Below are 7,500 nucleotides of genomic sequence, written 5' to 3' on the forward strand. Positions count from 1 at the left end.
GGCCGGCCGGGGGCCCTCTCCGACGCCACCCGAAAAGCCTCATCGATCGAGTGCGGCCGAGGAAGGAGCCGCGCCGACGACGGCGACGACGACGGCCCCCCCACGGCCACGGTCCTGGGACAACGGGGCGACGGCCGCCCAGCCCCGCCTGCGGAGCGCTCGCGGCAGAGGAGGAGCGTGGGGGGTGCCGCCACCCGCCCGCCCGCCCGCGGGCGCCAACGGATTCCCTTCTCGGCTAGGCAACGGCAGGACTGGGACTGGGCTGGCCCGCCAGGCCGGGGGGACTCGGCTTCCCCTTCCGGCCCGGGGAACCCGGCCGAGCGTGCGAGAAATACGTGCCACCGGACCGCGCGCCGCCGGCGGCCGGCTTTCCCTTTCCGGAAAAAAATAGCCGGAGGAACGGCACGACAAAAAGGCACATGGAGGCGGCGTTCGCAGCGACCCGTGCTAGCCACGGGGGCCGCGGGCCCGGGACGCCGGAGGCACCCGCGGGGGCGAGTTACGAGTCTCACTCCCCCACGGAGCCCCAGACATCCCGCTCGCTCCCTTCTCTCTCGCCGACGTGGCCCGCGCGCGCCTTCGTCGCAACGGCTCCTCGGTGCCGCGGCTTAAGGCCGCCAGAGAAAAATCCGCGGAGGCCGGGCGGGCGCCCCCACTCTCTGCCCGCGCACCGGCGCGCCTAAACCGCGGAAAAAAAAGAAAAAACGCGGACCCGCGTGGCAACCCAGCCCGCCCGGCCCAAGGGGCTCGGTCGATGCGCCCGCGACCGAGGTGGACGAGGCGCCGCCGCCTCGCCCGGGAAAGGTCCGGGGGGCTCTCGGACTCTCTCTCTCTCTCTCTCTCTCTCTGTCGGGTGCCGGGTCCGTCAACTCCGAAAAACTCCGCCCGCCAACGCGGGTCCCCGGCTTAAGGCCGAGGAAGGGGGACGGCTTCAACGAGGCGGCCCGGGGACGGGGCGCCCCGACCCCGGCTCCGCAGCTTCACCGGGCGGGCGGACGGCCCAAAACAGTGCCCGCCGAGTGGGCCCCGGCTTAAGGCCAGGCACAAAAGGGACGAGGCGCCGCCGCCTCGCCCGCCAAGCGGCTCTCTCGAATCGCCTTTCACAGCCCTTCTCTCTCGGCATCCCGGGGGGAGATCCGGCCCCTCCACTCGGCAGCCCTTCTCTCTCGGCATCCCGGGGGGAGATCCGGCCCCTCCGCTCGGCAGCCCTTCTCTCTCGGCATCCCGGGGGGAAACCGGCCCCTCCGCTCGGCAGCCCTTCTCTCTCGGCATCCCGGGGGGAGATCCGGCCCCTCCGCTCGGCAGCCCTTCTCTCTCGGCATCCCGGGGGGAGATCCGGCCCCTCCGCTCGGCAGCCCTTCTCTCTCGGCATCCCGGGGGGAGATCCGGCCCCTCCGCTCGGCAGCCCTTCTCTCTCGGCATCCCGGGGGAAACCGGCCCCTCCCCGCTGGCAGCCCTTCTCTCTCGGCATCCCGGGGGAAACCGGGCCCCTCCGCTCGGCAGCCCTTCTCTCTCGGCATCCCGGGGGGAATCCGGCCCCTCCGCTCGGCAGCCCTTCTCTCTCGGCATCCCGGGGGGAATCCGGCCCCTTCTCTCTCTCTCTCTCTCGGCCTCCCGGGGGAACCGGCCCCTCCGCTCGCAGCCCTTCTCTCTCGGTCTCTCGGGGGGATCCGGTCCGTCTTTTCTCAGCCCTTCTCTCTCGGCCTCACTCTCACTGTGCCAACTTCCCCGGGAGGGACGGGAGCCGGAGCCGAGCCACAAGGAGACTCGCCCCGGCTAGGCGGAACACTGGCTTTTTCCCTTTGCCGGCCACCTGAGTGCGGCTGCTCCTCTCCGCCTTAAACGTAGGCACAGCCTCAGCCAACCTACGGGGATGCGGCCCGTCACCTCGCTCCCATAATACGGGCAGATAAGTCCCAAGCCGCCGAGGCCTCCAAGAGGACCGATGGAGATCGACCGGGAAGGGGCGCCGCCTCAGGCCGCAGCCTACGATGAGGCAGCCGGAGGCAGCCGACAACAGCGACCCCTTGGTGAACTTCCGCAGCCGGCCGAGACAACAGGTCTACCCGGCACCCGCCGCTATTTGACTAAGTCCCGCCGGCGCGAGGTAGACCTGGTGTCCCAGGGGCCGGGGTAGACCTGGTGTCCCGGGCTCCGGGGTAGACCTGGTGTCCCGGGGGCCGGGGTAGACCTGGTGTCCGGGGCTCCGGGGTAGACCTGGTGTCCCGGGCGCCGGGGTAGACCTGGTGTCCCGGGCTCCGGGGTAGACCTGGTGTCCCGGGCGCCGGGGTAGACCTGGTGTCCCGGGGGCCGGGGTAGACCTGGTGTCCGGGTCTCCGGGGTAGACCTGGTGTCCCGGGGGCCGGGGTAGACCTGGTGTCCGGGGCTCCGGGGTAGACCTGGTGTCCCGGGCGCCGGGGTAGACCTGGTGTCCCGGGCTCCGGGGTAGACCTGGTGTCCCGGGCGCCGGGGTAGACCTGGTGTCCCGGGCTCCGGGGTAGACCTGGTGTCCCGGGCGCCGGGGTAGACCTGGTGTCCCAGGGACCGGGGTAGACCTGGTGTCCCGCCAGATCCGGAGAAGACCTGGTGTCCCCGGCCCGAGAGCCAGCAGACCTGGTGTCCCCGGACCGAGACGGGGTAGACCGGCTGTCCGCGGCCAGAGACGGGGTAGACCTGGTGTCCCCGGCCCGAGACGGGGTAGACCTGGTGTCTGCGGCACAAGACGGGGTAGACCTGGTGTCTCCGGCCAGAAGCGGGGTAGACCTGTTGTCCTAGAGCCCGGGGTAGACCTGGTGTCCCGGGGGCCGGGGTAGACCTGGTGTCCGGGGCTCCGGGGTAGACCTGGTGTCCCGGGCGCCGGGGTAGACCTGGTGTCCCGGGCTCCGGGGTAGACCTGGTGTCCCGGGCGCCGGGGTAGACCTGGTGTCCCGGGGGCCGGGGTAGACCTGGTGTCCGGGTCTCCGGGGTAGACCTGGTGTCCCGGGGGCCGGGGTAGACCTGGTGTCCGGGGCTCCGGGGTAGACCTGGTGTCCCGGGCGCCGGGGTAGACCTGGTGTCCCGGGCTCCGGGGTAGACCTGGTGTCCCGGGCGCCGGGGTAGACCTGGTGTCCCGGGCTCCGGGGTAGACCTGGTGTCCCGGGCGCCGGGGTAGACCTGGTGTCCCGGGGGCCGGGGTAGACCTGGTGTCCGGGGCTCCGGGGTAGACCTGGTGTCCCGGGCTCCGGGGTAGACCTGGTGTCCCGGGGGCCGGGGTAGACCTGGTGTCCGGGGCTCCGGGGTAGACCTGGTGTCCCGGGCGCCGGGGTAGACCTGGTGTCCCGGGCTCCGGGGTAGACCTGGTGTCCCGGGCGCCGGGGTAGACCTGGTGTCCCGGGGGCCGGGGTAGACCTGGTGTCCGGGTCTCCGGGGTAGACCTGGTGTCCCGGGGGCCGGGGTAGACCTGGTGTCCGGGGCTCCGGGGTAGACCTGGTGTCCCGGGCGCCGGGGTAGACCTGGTGTCCCGGGCTCCGGGGTAGACCTGGTGTCCCGGGCGCCGGGGTAGACCTGGTGTCCCGGGCTCCGGGGTAGACCTGGTGTCCCGGGCGCCGGGGTAGACCTGGTGTCCCAGGGACCGGGGTAGACCTGGTGTCCCGCCAGATCCGGAGAAGACCTGGTGTCCCCGGCCCGAGAGCCAGCAGACCTGGTGTCCCCGGACCGAGACGGGGTAGACCGGCTGTCCGCGGCCAGAGACGGGGTAGACCTGGTTTCCCCGGCCCGAGACGGGGTAGACCTGGTGTCTGCGGCACAAGACGGGGTAGACCTGGTGTCTCCGGCCAGAAGCGGGGTAGACCTGTTGTCCTAGAGCCCGGGGTAGACCTGGTGTCCCGGGGGCCGGGGTAGACCTGGTGTCCGGGGCTCCGGGGTAGACCTGGTGTCCCGGGCGCCGGGGTAGACCTGGTGTCCCGATGGCCGGGGTAGACCTGGTGTCCCAGGGGCCGGGGGTAGACCTGGTGTCCCGGGCTCCGGGGTAGACCTGGTGTCCCGGGGGCCGGGGTAGACCTGGTGTCCCGGGCGCCGGGGTAGACCTGGTGTCCCGGGCTCCGGGGTAGACCTGGTGTCCCGGGCGCCGGGGTAGACCTGGTGTCCCGGGCTCCGGGGTAGACCTGGTGTCCCGGGCGCCGGGGTAGACCTGGTGTCCCAGGGACCGGGGTAGACCTGGTGTCCCGCCAGATCCGGAGAAGACCTGGTGTCCCCGGCCCGAGAGCCAGCAGACCTGGTGTCCCCGGACCGAGACGGGGTAGACCGGCTGTCCGCGGCCAGAGACGGGGTAGACCTGGTGTCCCCGGCCCGAGACGGGGTAGACCTGGTGTCTCCGGCCAGAAGCGGGGTAGACCTGTTGTCCTAGAGCCCGGGGTAGACCTGGTGTCCCGGGGGCCGGGGTAGACCTGGTGTCCGGGGCTCCGGGGTAGACCTGGTGTCCCAGGCGCCGGGGTAGACCTGGTGTCCCGGGCTCCGGGGTAGACCTGGTGTCCCGGGCGCCGGGGTAGACCTGGTGTCCCGATGGCCGGGGTAGACCTGGTGTCCCAGGGGCCGGGGTAGACCTGGTGTCCCGGGCTCCGGGGTAGACCTGGTGTCCCGGGGGCCGGGGTAGACCTGGTGTCCCGGGCTCCGGGGTAGACCTGGTGTCCCGGGGGCCGGGGTAGACCTGGTGTCCCGGGCTCCGGGGTAGACCTGGTGTCCCGGGCGCCGGGGTAGACCTGGTGTCCCGGGCTCCGGGGTAGACCTGGTGTCTTCGGCACAAGACGGGGTAGACCTGGTGTCCCAGGGGCCAGAAGCGGGGTAGACCTGTTGTCCTAGAGCCCTGGGTAGACCTGGTATCCCGGGCGCCGAGGTAGACCTGTTGTCCTAGAGCCCTGGGTAGACCTGGTGTCCCGGGCGCCGGGGTAGACCTGGTGTCCCGGGCTCCGGGGTAGACCTGGTGTCCCAGGCGCCGGGGTAGACCTGGTGTCCCAGGGGCCGGGGTAGACCTGGTGTCCCGGGGGCCGGGGTAGACCTGGTGTCCCAGGGGCCGGGGTAGACCTGGTGTCCCAGGGGCCGGGGTAGACCTGGTGTCCCGGGCTCGGGGGTAGACCTGGTGTCCCGGGGGCCGGGGTAGACCTGGTGTCCCGGGCTCCGGGGTAGACCTGGTGTCCTCGAGCGCCGGGTAGACCTGGTGTCCCAGGGACCGGGGTAGACCTGGTGTCCCGGGCTCCGGGGTAGACCTGGTGTCCCAGGGCCTACCCCGGGGCCCGGGACACCAGGTCTACCCATGGTCCCAGGACACCAGGTCTACCCCGGGGAACGGGACACCAGGTCTACCCCGGGCCCTGGGACACCAGGTCTACCCATGGTCCTGGGACACCAGGTCTACCCCGGGGCCCGCGACACCAGGTCTACCCATGGTCCCAGGACACCAGGTCTACCCCGGGGAACGGGACACCAGGTCTACCCCGGGCCCTGGGACACCAGGTCTACCCCGGGGCCCGGGACACCTGGTCTACCCAGTGCTCTAGGACAACAGGTCTACCCCGGGGCCCGCGACACCAGGTCTACCCAGGGCCCTGGGACACCAGGTCTACCCCGGGGAACGGGACACCAGGTCTACCCCGGGCCCTGGGACACCAGGTCTACCCAGGGCCCTCGGACACCAGGTCTACCCCGGGGAACGGGACACCAGGTCTACCCCGGGCCCTGGGACACCAGGTCTACCCCGGAGCCCGCGACACCAGGTCTACCCCGGGGAACGGGACACCAGGTCTACCCCGGGGAACGGGACACCAGGTCTACCCCGGGCCCTGGGACACCAGGTCTACCCCGGGGCCCTCTGACACCAGGTCTACCCCGGGGAACGGGACACCAGGTCTACCCCGGGGCCCGCGACACCTGGTCTACCCAGTGCTCTAGGACAACCAGGTCTACCCCGGGGCCCGCGACACCAGGTCTACCCAGGGCCCTCGGACACCAGGTCTACCCCGGGCCCCGGGACACCAGGTCTACCCCGGGCCCCGGGACACCAGGTCTACCCCGGGCCCTGGGACACCAGGTCTACCCAGGGCCCTCGGACACCAGGTCTACCCCGGGGAACGGGACACCAGGTCTACCCCGGGCCCTGGGACACCAGGTCTACCCCGGGGCCCTCTGACACCAGGTCTACCCCGGGCCCTGGGACACCAGGTCTACCCAGGGCCCTCGGACACCAGGTCTACCCTGGCGCCCGGGACACCAGGTCTACCCCGGGCCCTGGGACAACAGGTCTACCCCGGGGCCCTCTGACACCAGGTCTACCCCGGGGAACGGGACACCAGGTCTACCCCGGGGAACGGGACACCAGGTCTACCCAGGGCCCTCGGGACACCAGGTCTACCCCGGGGAACGGGACACCAGGTCTACCCCGGGCCCTGGGACACCAGGTCTACCCCGGGGCCCTCTGACACCAGGTCTACCCCGGGGAACGGGACACCAGGTCTACCCCGGGGCCCGGGACACCAGGTCTACCCCGGGGAACGGGACACCAGGTCTACCCAGGGCCCTCGGACACCAGGTCTACCCCGGGGAACGGGACACCAGGTCTACCCCGGGCCCTGGGACAACAGGTCTACCCCGGGGCCCTCTGACACCAGGTCTACCCCGGGGAACGGGACACCAGGTCTACCCCGGGGCCCGGGACACCAGGTCTACCCCGGGGAACGGGACTACCCCGGGGAACGGGACACCAGGTCTACCCATGGTCCCAGGACACCAGGTCTACCCCGGGGAACGGGACACCAGGTCTACCCCGGGCCCTGGGACACCAGGTCTACCCCGGGGCCCGGGACACCAGGTCTACCCCGGGGAACGGGACACCAGGTCTACCCAGGGCCCTCGGACACCAGGTCTACCCCGGGGAACGGGACACCAGGTCTACCCCGGGCCCTGGGACAACAGGTCTACCCCGGGGCCCTCTGACACCAGGTCTACCCCGGGGAACGGGACACCAGGTCTACCCCGGGGCCCGGGACACCAGGTCTACCCCGGGGAACGGGACACCAGGTCTACCCCGGGGAACGGGACACCAGGTCTACCCATGGTCCCAGGACACCAGGTCTACCCCGGGGAACGGGACACCAGGTCTACCCCGGGCCCTGGGACACCAGGTCTACCCCGGGCCCCGGGACACCAGGTCTACCCCGGGCCCTGGGACACCAGGTCTACCCAGGGCCCTCGGACACCAGGTCTACCCAGGGCCCTCGGACACCAGGTCTATCCTGGCGCCCGGGACACCAGGTCTACCCCGGGCCCTGGGACAACAGGTCTACCCCGGGGCCCTCTGACACCAGGTCTACCCCGGGGAACGGGACACCAGGTCTACCCCGGGGCCCGGGACACCAGGTCTACCCATGGTCCCCGGACACCAGGTCTACCCCGGGGCCCGCGACACCAGGTCTACCTCGGGGAACGGGACACCAGGTCTACCCCGGGGCCCGCGACACCTGGTCTACCCAG

This window comes from Zonotrichia albicollis, unplaced genomic scaffold (genome assembly GCF_047830755.1).
Source record: "Zonotrichia albicollis isolate bZonAlb1 unplaced genomic scaffold, bZonAlb1.hap1 Scaffold_136, whole genome shotgun sequence".
Classification (NCBI taxonomy): Eukaryota; Metazoa; Chordata; class Aves; order Passeriformes; family Passerellidae; genus Zonotrichia; species Zonotrichia albicollis.